Source organism: Triticum urartu, chromosome 2A (assembly GCF_056163025.1).
Source record: "Triticum urartu cultivar PI428250 chromosome 2A, HENAU_Tu73, whole genome shotgun sequence".
Classification (NCBI taxonomy): domain Eukaryota; kingdom Viridiplantae; phylum Streptophyta; class Magnoliopsida; order Poales; family Poaceae; genus Triticum; species Triticum urartu.
Window position 1 is genome coordinate 325,417,268 of NC_141874.1, and position 16,623 is coordinate 325,433,890.

Genomic DNA, 16,623 nt, shown 5'->3' on the forward strand with positions numbered 1-16,623 from the left:
GAGCCACGGAGCAGTATGTAAAAGACATACGGATAAGAAAATTTTGGTCAAATATATATATATACCAGTAGCCCCCGAGACTTGAAACAGTTAGAGTAACTGATTTAAGGATCATTTGTTATGCAGGTTCTTACAAAGAAGAATTCCGTACTGTCCCAGGAGCTGGAAGAGTGCAAAGCCCAACTGGAGGCCGCACTAGCTGCGGCAGGGGAGCCCAAAGAGACCCCCTCTGGTAAGATACACTTCGAAATATTAGTATTTTGCGGCGTGGGTGCAAATCTGACAAATCATATTGTAGATGGCGCCGAACTCGATCTGGAGAGACAACAACTCTTACGCCGGCTAAAGGCCGGTGAGAGTACGCTGACAAAGGTGAGGCGAGAGAAGAATGATCTTCAGGATGCCAACACCAAGCTGGACGTTGAACTTAGAGATGTTCGTGGCCAGCTGTCGGACTCCACTAAGGAGAATCAGCGGCTTTGACGCGGCATATTTAGTAAGTGCTTAAGCGAATCTTTTGAAAAAAGAGTTCGGCGAGGAAGTCGACTAATAGATTAATGTCTGTAGGTATGCTAACAGGTCGTCCTGCAGAGGAGATGCCCGGTTCTACGGGTGACCTTCTTCCCGAGCTATTGCAACTGCACGAGCGAGTTCGGCAGGCAATGCGAGGCGTTGCCCAAGCCTTATGGCCGTCCCACTCCATGCCCGAGGGCCTTGGAGAGCTTGCGGAGAAGCTTAAGGGAGCTCGGCGGCGCTTCCAGTTGTGGAAGATATCGGCCTGCTGGCAAGGTGCTAGGGAGGCCTGGGCCATGGTGAAGACCCGGTTTACGAGGTCTGACCCAAACCACATGGCCGAAGTCGGACATGTGGGGCCTGATGGGAAGGAGATCCCTGTAAGCTTAGTATACGGCCAAGTAGAATTGGCTGCAAAGTATTCCCAACAGGACTGTAAATTAGACAACCTGTTAGATGGTATAGAAGAGGAATACAATCAGTCAGAGTGACTATGTAATTGTTAATTGACATGTGTAATGCCTTCTAGCCAGATTGTAGATCGTTTGTAATTGCCGACCTTTTCGCTTCTACCTCGGGACCTGATGGTCCGGAGTGTGTCCGAATACCCTACCGATTATGTACAAACCGGGGTATGCATGGAGACCAGGCGTAGGGGTCATTAGTGCTTTATCAGACAAGTGCCCAACTAGTTATGTTATATTACATGGTTAGTAAGAAACATCTTCTAGAGAGAATAGTTCTGTTAGGGGTTCCTTTCTCTGGGAGGCATGCCCTAAAGTGCATGTCCGGACTGCAAATGCAGGAAAATCATCTGGGGCATGTATATAAATAAGTAAAAAAAGGTCGTCTTTTAGTTCACCGACCGAATATTAACTTAAGAACGCTAGATTTCGGCTTCACCCAGTCTGAGGTACACATCCGGCTGATCTGGCAGTAACAATCGTAGAGGTGCTCCCTTTACCGCCTAGCCGAACAATCAGGAACGTAGGGGTAAGCACAAGAGCCAGGCAACCCAGCTTGGCCAAAACTTAAGTCATATCGATGCATATAATGGTGAAGAAAAGGTACATGCGGAAGTTTGATGCATGTGTTGGGCGTGAAGCCCACATAAATAAGCTTCTGTTAAAGAAGCCCCCAGGTTTAATGAGCGTGGGTAGCGCGTCACTTAATGAGCCTTTAAGGGCTATAAGAGAAAGGAGGGGAAGGAGAGAAATGTAAGACAGAAAATGTAAAAAATGGACAGAGGAAGGAGACAAACACAGAGTCCGGTGCTAGGCATAGAATCTTCGGAGACGGGTGGCGTTCCATGGGTTCGGCTCGAGTCGGTTATCCGACGCATCTCACAGGCGGTACGCTCCACCAATCAGGACTTGGTCGATTATGAATGGACCTTCCCACTTGGGCTTGAGTTTGTCCTTTTTCTTATCCGGCAGGCGTAGAACTAGTTCACCAACATTGTAATTTTTGGCCCGTACTTCTCTGCTTTGATATCTTCGAACCTGCTGTTGATAAAATGCGGAACGGGCTTTTGCCACGTCACGCTCCTCCTCCAAGGCGTCCAAGTTGTCCTGCCAATCGAGCTTGGCTTCTCTTTCTTTGTACATGCGCACTCGAGGTGAGTTATGAATTATGTCGCAGGGCAGAACTGCCTCTGCGCCGTACACCATAAAGAATGGTGTGTATCCGGTGGTGCGATTCGGCGTGGTCCGCAGTCCCCAGAGTACGGAGTCGAGCTCCTCTACCCAGTGCGTGTTAGATTCCTTGAGGGACCGCACTAATCTAGGTTTAATGCCGCTCATGATAAGACCATTTGCATGTTCGACCTGGCCGTTAGTTTGTGGGTGATAGACGGAAGCATAGTCGAGCTTGATGCCCATGTTTTTGCACCAAAGTTTTACCTCGTCGGAGGTGAAGTTTGTGCCGTTATCAGTGATGATGCTGTGGGGGACGCCGTAACGGTGTACAACCCCGGATATGAAGTCTATCATAGGTCCGGATTCGGCCGTCTTAACAGGCTTAGCTTCTATCCATTTGGTGAACTTATCCACCATGACCAGTAAGTATTTTTTCTTGTGGGTTCCGCCTTTAAGGGGTCCAACCATGTCAAGCCCCCAGACCGTGAAGGGCCAAGTGATGGGGATTGTTCGGAGGGCGGTGGGTGGCATATGGCTTTGGTTTGCAAAAAGCTGGCAGCCGACGCATCATTGGACCAAGTCCTGAGCGTTTGCTCGGGCCGTCGGCCAGTAAAAGCCCGTACAGAAAGCCTTGCTTACAAGGGACCGAGCTGCAGCGTGATGGCCACCGAGTCCGGCATGAATTTCAGCCAGCAAGTTCCGCCCTTCCTCTTCGGAGATGCACCTTTGAAGGACTCCGGTAGTGCTTGTCTTATAAAGCTCTCCCTCGTGGACTTTATAGGCTTTAGATCGCCGCACTATGCAGCGTGCCTCATTTCGGTCCTCTGGGAGTTCCTGCCTAGTAAGGTAGGCTAGGAACGGTTCTGTCCATGGGGCGATGACCTCCATTATTACGTGGGATGAAGGTGTAATTTCGGTGGCAGGGCCTCCAATTATGTCAGATTGTTCGGCGTCGAGTGGTGCGGTTAGGTCCGGGCTGTTATCTGCGGGTTCCCCCTCCCATGCTACGGATGGCTTGAACAGTCTTTCTAAAAAGATGTTGGGGGGACTGCATCGCGTTTTGCTCCAATGCGTGCGAGGACGTCCGCTGCCTGATTGTTTTCTCGGGCTATATGATGAAACTCCAACCCTTCGAACCGAGCTGACATTTTTAGGACGGCGTTGCGGTAAGCTGCCATTTTTGGATCCTTGGTGTCGAAGTCTCCGTTTATTTGGGATATCGCGAGGTTTGTGTCCCCGCGTACCTCTAGGCGTTGAATGCCCATGGATACTGCCATCCAGAGACCATGTAGGAGGGCCTCATATTCGGCTGCATTATTGGAGTCCGTGTACATGATCTGGAGCACATATTGAACTGTGTCTCCTGTGGGGGACGTCAAGATGACGCCAGCCCCTAGTCCGGCCAACATTTTGGAGCCGTTGAAATGCATGATCCAGTTTGAATATGTGTCGTACTCTTTAGGGAGCTTGGCCTCCGTCCATTCTGCGACGAAGTCGGCCAAAACTTGCGATTTAATAGCTCGCCGTGGCTTATAGGTTATATCGAACGGGAGGAGCTCGATGGCCCATTTTGCGATCCGGCCTGTTGCGTCGCGGTTGTTGATAATATCGTTGAGTGGTACTTCCGAGGCTACTGTTATGGAACACTCTTGAAAGTAATGTCGTAGCTTCCGGGATGCCATGAATACCGCGTATGCAATCTTTTGATAATGCGGGTACCGTGATTTGCATGGAGTGAGGACAGTGGACACGTAGTAGACCGGCCTTTGAAGGGGGAGTTTGTGTCCGTCCGTTTCCCGCTCGACGACGAGTACTGCGCTGACAACTTGATGGGTTGCTGCAATGTACAATAGCATTGGTTCGCCGGTGTTTGGCGCGGCCAGGACTGGGTTTGTTGCCAATATGGCTTTTATTTCATAAACTCCGGCCGTGGCAGCATCCGTCCACTCGAAGTGTTTGGTGCGCCGAAGGAGGCGATAAAGGGGCAGTGCCTTTTCTCCCAAGCGAGAGATAAAGCGGCTTAGAGCCACCACGCATCCGGTTAATTTTTGTATTTGTTTGAGGTCCTTTGGGATTTCCAGTTGCGACAAAGCTCGGATCTTGGCCGGATTTGCTTCAATTCCTCTATCGGATATAATGAAGCCCAAAAGCTTTCCGGCTGGAACGTCGAAGACGCATTTTTCCGGGTTGAGCTTGATGTCGTATTTTCGGAGGTTGTCGAATGTTAGCCTCAAGTCACCTACTAGAGATTCGACATGTCTTGTAACCACATCATCCACGTACGCCTCCACTGTCTTGCCGATTTGGTTTGCCAGGCATGTCTGAATCATGCGCTGATATGTTGCGCCGGCGTTTTTCAGCCCGAAGGGCATTGTGTTGAAGCAGAATGGGCCGTATGGTGTGATGAATGCTGTTGCGGCTTGGTCTAATTCTGCCATCTTAATTTGATGGTAACCGGAGTATGCGTCGAGGAAACACAACGAATCGTGTCCTGCAGTGGCATCGATAATTTGATCGATACGGGGGAGGGGGAAGGGATCCTTTGGGCAAGCCTTGTTAAGGTCTTTAAAATCGACACACAGGCGCCAGTATTTGTCCTTCTTTGGTACCATCACCAAGTTTGCTAGCCAGTCCGGGTGTTTTATGTCTCTAATGAATCCGGCCTCCAATAGCTTGGCTAGCTCCTCTCCCATAGCCTGTCTCTTGGGTTTGGAAAAACGCCGAAGGGCTTGTTTGACAGGTTTGAATCCTTTTAGGATATTTAAGCTGTGTTCAGCCAGCCTGTGTGGGATTCCTGGCATGTCTGAAGGGTGCCAGGCGAAGATGTCCCAATTTTCACGTAGAAATTCTCGCAGTGCGGCGTCCATATCAGGGTTTAATCGTGCCCCGATGGATGTTGTTTTGTTGGGGTCCGTTGGATGGACCTGGAACTTGACTATTTCGTCTGCTGGCTTAAAGGATGTGGACTTGGATCTCTTGTCGAGTATCACATCATCCATGTTAACTGTGGAGCGCAGCGTAGTCAGTTCCTCAGCTGCTAAGGCTTCGGATAGTGCTTCCAGGGCTAATGCGGCTGTCTTGTTTTCGGCGCGGAGTGCTATGTCCGGATCACTAGCGAGAGTGATAATGCCGTTCGGCCCGGGCATCTTGAGCTTCATGTACCCGTAATGGGGTATTGCTTGGAAAATTGTAAATGCTTCCCACCCTAGTAGGGCATTATATCCGCTGCTGAATGGGGCCACCTGAAATGTGACCTCTTCGGATCTGTAATTATCCGGCGTGCCGAACACCACATCTAGTGTGATTTTTCCTGTGCAGCGCGCTTCCTGACCGGGGATTATTCCTCTAAAGGTTGTGCTACTTCGCTCAACGCGGCTCCAGTCTAGTCCCATTTTTTGAAGAGTTTCCTCATAAATGAGGTTCAATCCGCTGCCTCCATCCATGAGTACCTTGGTGAGGCGAAAGTCGTCCACTATCGGACTGAGGACCAATGCAGCTGGTGCTCGGGCTATTCGGAATTTAGGTTCATCTCTTGCGTTGAAGGTAATAGCCGTGTCGCTCCATGGGTTTATTGTTGCTACTTGATAGACTTCAGCAAGGCTGCGGAGTGTTCTTTTTCACGTATTATTTGATGTGAAGGTCTCGAAGACTGTGAGAACGGTACTGGTGTCTCCGGGGTGGTTTTCTGTGGCCTCCAAAATTAAGAGGTCCTCCCCAATTTTGGCCACCTGCCGGAGTATCCAACATGCTCTAAGGCTGTGAGTTGGTGTGGCATTCTTTGTACTGTGAATTTTACAGGGTCCATCAAGCCATCTTTCCAGTACGGTTCCATGCTCTGTAGAGGGTTTTGGTTTTTTGGTGTTTAACCCGGGTGTCTTATGATGATGCACCCTCTTAGTTCGGACAGGATTGCTATTCAAGGCTGGATTATCCCAAAATTTTATTTCGGTTTTCTAGGCACTTCCCATCGCACAGTACTTTTGTACTATGGACGCCAAGTCAGCGAAGCGTGTAATATCACGACGACTTATGGCGTTAAGGATTCCCTCATCCGTGCAATTACTGCAGAAGATTGATATTGCGTCTCCCTCACGGCAATCCTTTATCCTGTTCATAACCAGGAGGAATCTGGCCCAGTAATGATGTACTGTTTCCTCAGGCTTTTGCCTAATTTGGGAAAGATCACTTATGTTCGGGTGGGCGGGTGGCATTGATTCTGAAACCTCGCCCAATCTAAGATTCAGAGGCCGAAGAGCTTCCGAACTCTGAGGTCCGGATTCTTGGATGTTGTCCAATGAGTCTAGCCCGTTGCCTGATTTTAAGCTCAGGTCTCGAGTTACATCCTCCCCTCCGTGGGTATCCGGCTTGGAGGGGTCAGGAATTCGGACGTAACTAGTCCTTCGAATAGATGAAGGGTCGCCACACTACACCTCTACCACGGCGACGTGGTGGGTGGCCTGGGGAGAGTTAATTTCGCTTAGATCGGGTTTAAGCCCAACCTGGTCGTAATCCGTAGTGACCCCCAGGGCGGCGATGCGATCCAAGAGCTCGTTTATGGAAGAGAGCTCCATTGGATCTAACTGCTCGGCGAGTTCCGAGCTGACGTGAAGATAGCTTTTGATGACCCGAGAGGTCATCGTTGGTGCAACAGCCGAACAGGCGGTCATAAGAAAACCGCCGAGCCGGAGAGTTTGGCCGATAGCCAAAGCTCCCTTAGCAACGGTGCCGTCTTTAAAGACGGGAAGAGGCATCCTTCCTGATTGCGACGACAAAGAGGAACTCTCAATGAAAGCACCAATGTCGGCGTCAAAACCGGCGAATCTCGGGTAGGGGGTCCCGAACTGTGCGTCTAGGCGGATGGTAACAGGAGACAAGGGACACGATGTTTTCACCCAGGTTTGGGCCCTCTCGATGGAGGTAAAACCCTACTCCTGCTTGATTAATATTGATGATATATGTAGTACAAGAGTAGATCTACCACGAGATCAAGGAGGCTAAACCCTAGAAGCTAGCCTATGGTATGATTGTTGTATGATGAAGTTGTCCTACGGACTAGAACCCTCCGGTTTATATAGACATCGGATAGGGTTAGGGTTACACAGAGTCGGTTACAATGGTAGGAGATCTTGAATATCCGCATCACCAAGCTTGCCTTCCACGCCAAGGAAAGTCCCATCCGGACACGGGACGGAGTCTTCAATCTTGTATCTTCATAGTCCTGGAGTCCGGCTGAAGGTATAGTCCGGCTATCCGAACACCCCCTAATCCAGGACTCCCTCAGCCCCCGTCGGCGGGCCACCCCGCTGCTCTCCGTCGCTTGCCACCAACGCCGCCACACACCCGGTGGGGAACGAGCAGCAAGCATCCTCACTGCACCCCTCGGTGCGACAGGAAGGCCGCACCGCCACTCCATCGCTGACTCCCGCTAGTTCGTCGTCTCACGCACGTCGCGTTCCCACGGACGCACGGGCTGCGCTCCTCATGGCGCACGAGCTTCTGCGCTACCGCCCAGTCGACGACCTCTACGAGGACTGGCTTAACCGCATCACCGAGCTTGTCCGCGCCACAGGGGGCTCCCCTACGCCGCCCCACTCTCTGCCTCACCCTCCGCGGGCCATGGGTGACACAGCTCGTGAAGCACATCCACTACCTCTGCCCCAAGACGACGCCCTAGTGCCAAGGCACGCGGCTCCACGGTGCGACCCACCACATCCGGCGCCCGCGCGTGAAGAAAGAAGTTGTCAAGAAGTCCCTCGACCGCAAGCAAACGCTCTGCCACTCCTCGCTCCACCGCGCCAGGATCGTTTGCCGTGGTAAGGCCCTGCGCCACTTGCCGTAGCGGCGCCCGGGCGCCAAGACCAAGCTCCACCTCCAAGGCAGGCACTGGTGACCATGGACGGCTGCCGCGCCTTCACCCCCGAGCTGCATAGCATCCCCTGGTCGGGCAAGTTCAAGCCAGATCTGCCTCCTCGCTACGACGGCACCCCCGACCCCGCAGAGTTCCTGCAGCTCTACGAGCTAAGCATTGAGGCAGCCAACGACCACAAGAAAGTCATGGCGAACTGGTTTCCCATGGCTCTCAAGGATGGCCCCCGCTCCTGGCTCCTGAACCTGCCTCCAGGCTCGATTTCCTCCTGGGACGAGATGTGCAACCGCTTCATCACCAACTTCCAGGGCACTCGCGACTGCCCCCCAGTCGCGCGTGACCTGCGCCGCATCAAGCAACAACCAGGAGAGACCCTGCAGAAGTACATTCAGTGCTTCAACAGCGCGGGAATCAAGATCCCCAAGGTGACCGATGAGGCCATCATCTTAGAGTTCTCCGACGGCATCCGCGATGTCAAGATGAAGGAGGAGCTCTCCATCCATGAGGAGATGTGCACGACCCTGGAGATGTTCAACATCGCGACCAAGTGTGCAAGAGCTGAGGAGGGGTGCCTCTCCCTCCTCAAGCTCCTTGCTGCGGACCCAGAGGAGAAGAAGACCAAGGCCAAGGACGTGAAGTGCAAAGGACCAGCCGTGCTCGCAACGGAGCCAGACGCCAAGCGCGGCAGAGACCAGCCCGAGTCGTCCAAGGGCAGCCGACCGTTCTGTGTCTTCCGTAACCTGCATACCCACAACACCAGCGACTGTCAAGAGCTCAGAGCCATTCGAGAAGGACGCTTCGGTCGACACCCCGAGCGCAGCGACCGGGGCTATGGCCGAGGAGGAGGACGTGGTGGCGGACGCTGGGACAACCGTGGCCCGCGCCAGGAATGGCACGACCGGCCTCGTGAGGACCGCTGGCAGGATCAGCCTTGTGAGGGCGCCTGGAGGGACCAGCCTCGTGAGGTTCGCCTCAAGGCAACGCTGGCCTCCCTCCATTACCGCCACCACCTAGAAGGAATGACGACCACCATCAAGACGAGGGGGCTGGGGGCTTCCAGGAGCCACGCATTATCGCCTGTATCTTGGGCGGAGCTCAAGCCCCAGCCTCGCAGCATATCTTCAAACAATTTGCCCGTGAAGTGAATGCAGTTCTCCCCAAGCTCGAGGCCACACACCCGCTCAGATGGTCCAGGTGCCCCATCACGTTCAGTTCGGCAGATCAACCCAAGTGCGCGGCTACTGCAGGCGTCCTCCCAATGCTCTGTTCACTAGTCATCAGCAACGTGCAAGTTACCAAGACCCTCATCGACGGTGGCACAGGGCTCAATGTCCTGTCCGTCGACACGTTCAACAACCTCCAAGTGCCATATGACCAGCTTCAGCCTACCAAGCCTTTCTCAGGAGTGACCGACGGCTCTACTACCCCGATCGGGCAGGTCCGCCTCCTCATTATCTTCGCAGAACGCAACAACTACCACACCGAACTCATCGACTTTGACGTTGCCTACATCCACCTGCCATACAATGCCATCCTCGGGTATCCAGCCCTGGCCTAGTTCATGGCGGTGAACCATCATGGCAACAATGTCCTCAAGATGTCGAGAAGCGGCGGAATCATCACGGTCCCGTGCGAAGAGAGACACGCGGTGTGCTCCCTCGAGCGTGCCTTCCAAGCTGCAGCAATCGACGACCCCAACAGTCAGGGTGAGCACCCTCCTGAGACCACCCCCAAGAAGAAGAAGCAGCTGCGTCACGCAGGGCCTCAGGCAAGCGACGCCTCGTCAGGATCGGCGCCCGCACCTGGGGCGCCTCCCTCCGTCGCATAGGAAAGCGTGCCCAGCGCCCCTCTTGGGTAGGGCTCGGGGGCTCTCTTCTGGATGACCTCAAACTTTGCCAGTATCATGAGGGAAGCACTTGGGCACCACTTGGAGGCGTGCTTCGCGGCACGTTTCCCTCAGGAGAGCACAGGGCAAGGAGTGCCCACCGCTCAGGAGTTCATCACCAAGACCGCTAAGGAACTGCAAGACACGAGGGCCATGCGCGGCAGCCGCCGCTCACCAGGCGCAGCTCCCCATCCAGGCGAGGAAGCCGGGCTGCGCGTCTGCATCGACGTCCCAGGGCTCAATCGGGCCGCCTCTCAGGAGCTTCTCTGGCCTTCGCGCGTGGGACGCTGCGAGGGCCCACCTCACAGCTACATTCGCATGCCCTTTGGCCTGCCCAGCACGGCGGCCACCTATCAGCGTAACCTGCGGAGCGTCCTAGCGGCTCAGGAGGCCAGGCACCATGCGGTGCTGACAGAGATGAAGAAGGTCCTCAAGGAACCCCCTAGACCCCCAGAGCCTCCGAGGCTCAGGGCCCCGGTGGCTCATGAGGGGCAGCCCTCTCGCCGCACACCTTCAGCTACCCCAACTCTCCTTCATCAACAGGACCAGGTGAAATTTTCCAAAGTTCATTCAGCTGGGAGCGCCCCCAGGGCTGCATCATTCCCAGGCCGCGTGGGTCCGTCCCTGTGGCATGTATCTTTCCTTTTATTTCTTTAGCTTACCCTGTTGGGGGCGCCCCTCGGGCTGCATCATCCCCAAGCCGCTCGGGCCGGACCCGGTTGCTTTCCATGCTTAATCTATCTATGACTATCACCTGCTTGATTGTCACCCATGCAACGCCCTCGATGCGGCTATATCTCCCATGTGTCGAAGCATGACTTAGAGGCATACCCGCATTGAAAGCAATGTCGCAAGTGAGGTAATCTTCGCAAACCACCCATGTAATACATAAGGGAAAAGATACATAGTTGGCTTACAATCGCCACTTCACACAATTACATGAATAAGAATTACAACATCCAAATACACTCATGGTCCGACTATGGAACCAAAATCAAAGAAGAACCCCAAATGCGACAAAGGTCCCCGATCGACCCCAACTGGGCTCCACTACTGATCAACTAGAACGAAACAACACAAAGGACAAGATCTTCATCGAGCTCCTCCTGAGCTTGGTTACGTCACCTGCTCGGTTCAATGGCACCTGCAAACTAGTTTTGGAAGTATCTGTGAGTCACGGGGACTCAGCAATCTCGCACCCTCGCGATCAAGACTATTTAAGCTTATGGGTAAGGTAAAGGTATGAGGTGGAGCTGCAGCAAGTGACTAGCATATATGGTGGCTAACATACGCAAAAGAGAGCGAGAAGAGAAGGTAAAGCACGATCGATAAACTATGATCAAGAAGTGATCCTAGAACAACCTACGTCAAACATAACTCCAACACCGTGTTCACTTCCCGGACTCCGCCGGAAAGAGACCATCACGGTTACACACGCAGTTGATTCATTTTAATTAAGGTCAAGTTCAGGTTTTCTACAACCGGACATTAACAAATTCCCATCTGCCCATAACCGCGGGCACGGCTTTCGGAAGTTCAAATCCCTGCAGGGGTGTCCCAACTTAGCCCATGACAAGCTCTCACGGTCAACGAAGGAATAGACCTCCTCCCGAGACATTCCGATCAGACTCGGTATCCCGGTTCTTCCAGACATCCTTGACAATGGTAAAACAAGTCCAGCAAGACCACCCGAAGCGCCGATAAGCAATCCGTACAACTAAAACCAGGCCTCGAGTTTCCCCGAGGTGGGCCGCAAGGGGCTCTAGTTTGGACCAACACTTAGACAAGCACTGGCCCGGGGGGGTTAAAATAAGATGACCCTTGGGCTGGCCTAACCCAAGGGAAAAAAGGCTAGGTGGCAAATGGTAAAACCAATGTTGGGCCTTGCTGGAGGAGTTTTATTCAAAGTGAACTGTCAAGGGGTTCCCATTATAACCCAACCGCGTAAGGGACGCAAAATCCGGGAACATAACACCGATATGACGGAAACTAGGGCGGCAAGAGTGGAACAAAACACCAGGCATAAGGCCGAGCCTTCCACCCTTTACCAAGTATATAGATGCATTAATTAAATAATATATATAGTGATATCCCAACAAGTAAACATGTTCCAACAAGGAACGACATCTCCATGTTCCAACAAGGAACAAGCTTCAATCTTTACCTACAACTAACAACGCTATAAGAGGGCCTGAGCAAAGCGGTAACATAGCCAAACAACGGTTTGCTAGGACAAGGTGGGTTAGAGGCTTGGTTCAACAATATGGGAGGCATGATAAGCAAGTGGTAGGTATCGCAGCATAGGCATAGCAAAAGAGCGAGCAACTAGCAAGCAAAGATAGAAGTGATTTCGAGGGTATGGTCATCTTGCCTGAAACCCCGCAAGGAAGAAGAACGAGTCCATGAAGAAGACAAACGGACATAGACGAACGGGTCCTCACAAACACGACATTATCGGAACCAACCCGAAGAAGCAAACACCGGAAAAGAAGCACACAACATAGTAAACAAACCACACATGAACATGGTATGATTTGCGGGATGCGGTATGCGATGCATATGCATGATTGGACAAGGATTGCATTAATCTGGCCTCAACTTGGAAATCCAAGTGTTCCACTGGAAAGGTGAGATGAAATCGCTTGAAAACGATATAAAGAACGCCGGAATCGGAGTTACGGTTTGGAAATGGCAAGCGATTCAAATATGACACCGGTCTGCGATTTACAGCAAGTAGCCACCTAAATGCAATGAGATGAACATGCTACAGCACCCAAACATGACAACAAAATACATGGCAGGGATACATTCAAGATGCTTAACAAAAGTCTAGCACTGAGCTACGGCCAACTCATCCATTAACAGGTTCAAACAAGCATGGCAAAAATGCATATGACAAACAGATCTCAGACTTAGTGAAATTAACACTTGTTTGGAATTTCAGATCAGATAGCACTCTTCGGAGCAACAAAACTACATGCTACAGGACCTGAACATGGCAAATTAAAGCATGGAATGGAGATACTCAAAGAGCTTAACAAAAGTCCCTTAGTGACCTTGAGCCAAAAGGGATCCGAAAATACAATTGCAAGCATGTGAACATAGCAAAAACATAATCAGTTTTCAGACTTAGTGAAAACTAGCACATGCTGAAGCATAACTCAAGTAGGCATGTTTACGAGCTCGATGCACTCACTACGGTGCAAGTCATGGCAAGACAAGCATACATCCATCAAGAAGGCACAAAATTCAAGCTAGACATGGCAATAACAATAGAATGGCATGCACGGATCAACTACAACATCACCGGCAAAATTGCAAACAAGTTGACAATCTGCCCAGATTCACAAAGTAGCAAAAGTAGAGCTCGATTGACTCAAGATAGAGTGCTCCAAAATTGCAAATAAAGACATGAATGGATAGAGCACTACAATATTAACAAAACATCCTTACTGATCATCCTTAAAAGAGGCACGGATCACTAGGAAACAACATGAACATATGGCATCATGAGATAAACAGCTCAAGGACTTAGTGGAATTGCTAAGTCCCTGAAATCAGCACTTAGCAAGTGCACCACTTGGCAAGCTTGTGCTAGTCACCACACACATCACAAAAATACATGGGTTGCACCTCTAGAAAGATGACAAAACCCTTAACAAAACATATGTAGAGCATCAGGGCATATCATGCACACATAAATCATGGCAAAAATGACAAAAGGCTAAATGGAGTAGCAGATCTGACAATTATCTCAAGTAGCCCTCTTCTAACAGCATTTCGGGCATCAAGATGAACTCAAATGAAAATGATGCAATGGAATGAAATGATGTACTCTCTGAGGTGAACATTTTGATATGCTATATGCATGAATTGGAGCTATGGATACAAAGTTACGATGCGATGAACATGTGCATATGGATCTGGGAATTTGGGGACTTAGTGAAAAAAAACATGGGCACAGGATAGCTAAAGTGTGCACGAGCGGGGTTTAGAGGGATGGCTCACCATGGGCTCGGCCCAGGACGACGGAGGACGAAGCGGGCCGGAGGGGCAGGCCAGCTGGGCCTGGATGCAGGGCCCATAGCGGGGTCAACAGGGGCTGGGCTAGAGGAAATGGGCCGGCTGGTCGAAGCTGGGCTGCGGGCCCATGAGCGGAGGCGAGCGGGAGCCCCGTTGTGCTCCTGCTCGAGCTTGAAGCCGAGGGTGTTCATGGCGGCGGCGCTGTGTCCTTTGGCCGGGCGGGCGCGCTGGCGACGAGGGAACGGCGGGAGCGACGCCGAGACCGCAGATCCGTGGCGGGGAGGTCGGCTCTCACCGGATCTGGGCGGAGACGAGGGCCGGAACGACGGCGAGGCAGGAACTCCGGCAGGTTGCGGTGGTCGGCGACGACGCGCGGTGTCTCAGGCGAGAGGCGCGGAGGAGCGAGGCGCTCGGGCGAAGGCAGCGGCGCCTCCCGGGCGGCGGAGCGAGATGGGCCCGCGCGGGCCGGCCTCGGGCCCCACGGGCCGCGGCGGAGAGAGAGAGCTGGCCGGGTGAGGTGGCGGGCACCGATTGGCCTGGAGCAGCGGCGGGGATGACGTGGCGGCTCCCCATTGGTGGGAGTGAGGTGGCGGCGGGCGGTGGACACGTCCGGCGCGGCGTGGACGCGTCCGGCGGCGCGAGAAGAGTGATTATAGGGTTTCAACCGTAAATATTTCTGAGGGGTCACATATATATAGGTAGAGGGAGCTAGGAGAGTCCAAATGAGGTGTGGTTTTCGGCCACGCGATCGTGATCGAATGACCGAGATGATGGAGGAGGTTTAGGTGGGTTTTGGGCCAAAATGGAGGGGTGTTAGGCTGCAACACACACGAGGCCTTTTCGGTCCCTCGGTTAACCGTTGGAGTATCAAACGAAGTCCAAATGATACGAAACTTGACAGGCGGTCTACCGGTAGTAAACCAAGGCCGCTTGGCAAGTCTCGGTCCAATCCGGAAATGTTTAATCCCCACAGATGAAAGAAAGGTAGAAATGACCACCGGAGGAGAACGAAGCGCCGGATAGCAAAACGGACAACGGGGAAAATGCTCGAATGCATGAGACGAACATGTATGCAAATGAAATGCACATGATGACATGATATGCAATGCATGACACGCAAGCAAAGACAACGCGACAACAGCGAATAACTGGACGACACCTGGCACATCGGTCTCGGAGCGTTACAACCCACCGTGGGAGCCGCGCACTAGCCGTCTTTCTTCAGGACCCCTCGCGTGAGTAAGTTAAGCACGGCGTCTGTGCTCGGGCCCGTCCCTGCAGCGTCGATAAATCCAGCGGCTGAGCTCTGTCTAGCGGGCCGGCCCCGTTCACGTCACCTCCTGGGGCCGTTGGTGCTTGGCTTTCTCACGCGATGACCTCAGGAGATTCGTTCGGCGCATGTTGTCTAACCACCTCGCAGGACCAAGACAGCGAACAAGAATCAAGACCAGGTGCAACCCGCGTTGAGGTAGGGCCTCGTGAATCCCGCGCTGGCTCATGAGTGCCCAGATACACCTCGTCTAGCCCTGCCGTGCAAGCCACATGCCAGGGAGGGACTGTACACGCCCCGGGGGCTCTCCGCAGTAGGGATTCCCCCTCCCACGCCCTAGTGGAAGCACCATGCTCCGTGCTGGCCATCGACACTGCCGAGGAGCGGCTATGCCCGTGCACAAGCGGAAGCACTATGCTCTGCACTGGTGATAAACAACTGAGGGCGGCCCCACGGCCGTACCAACCTCAGGGAGCCCCAGAGCTCAATGTCCAGCCTCACCGCAACGCCTCCCCTCAGGAATGCCGCGCGAGGGGGCTGGGCACGGGGTCTGCGCTTGGGCCACGCCCAAGCGTACGCCACCCAACCAGGTCCCCCAGACCTGGTCGTCACACGCCCCTCCCATGCCGAGCCTTGGCGAGTGCAAAGGTATGGAGAATGTTTGCACGTCAAGGGGGACTCCTGAGCATCGCGACTCAGGAGCCTAACTGGTCACGTAGCCCCTCACTCCTTAGTCCGTCCTGGTTTCCGGTCGGCCCAACGGCGGTTGAGGCATGCACGGGGTCGGGCTCTGCCGACGTAGAACATTAACCTATCCTTGGGTATCCTTCCTATAGGTTGTTTGCGCGTCAAGGGGGACTCCTGAGCATCGCGACTCAGGAGCCTAACTGGTCACGTAGCCCCTCATTCCTTGGTCCGTCCTGGTTTCCGGTCGGCCCAACGGCGGTTGAGGTATGCGCAGGGCCGGGCTCTGCCGATGCAGAACACAAAGCAAATAGGAAGAAAATCGCAAAATCTCAAAGCAAATATTACAATACATATTGTTCTCACAATATCAAACGCGAGTTTAACGCCTCCACGAGGCATGGTGCATGTTGCAGGAATGAAGCAGAAAAGCAGACGCAAGTCACCCTTGGACACCGCCGACACCTGCAAAAGGTGCCCCCTCCTGGGTAGCGTCACCTTCACCTGCATCACTAGTCGAGGACACGGGGGCAAAGGCGTTGAACTTCTTCAGCAGGGCCTCCACTTGACCCTTCACGGCTGCGGCGGCAGCCGCACAATGTTCGTCAGCTACAGGTTCTAGGAGCTCGTCAAGACGAGCGCTGGGGTCATGAAGGTGCAGGTGGCTGAAGACCCATGTCAGCGCGGCTGAGGAAAGGACGCGAGCCTCTGCCTCCGCCATGGGACCGATGCCCTCCACGACTTC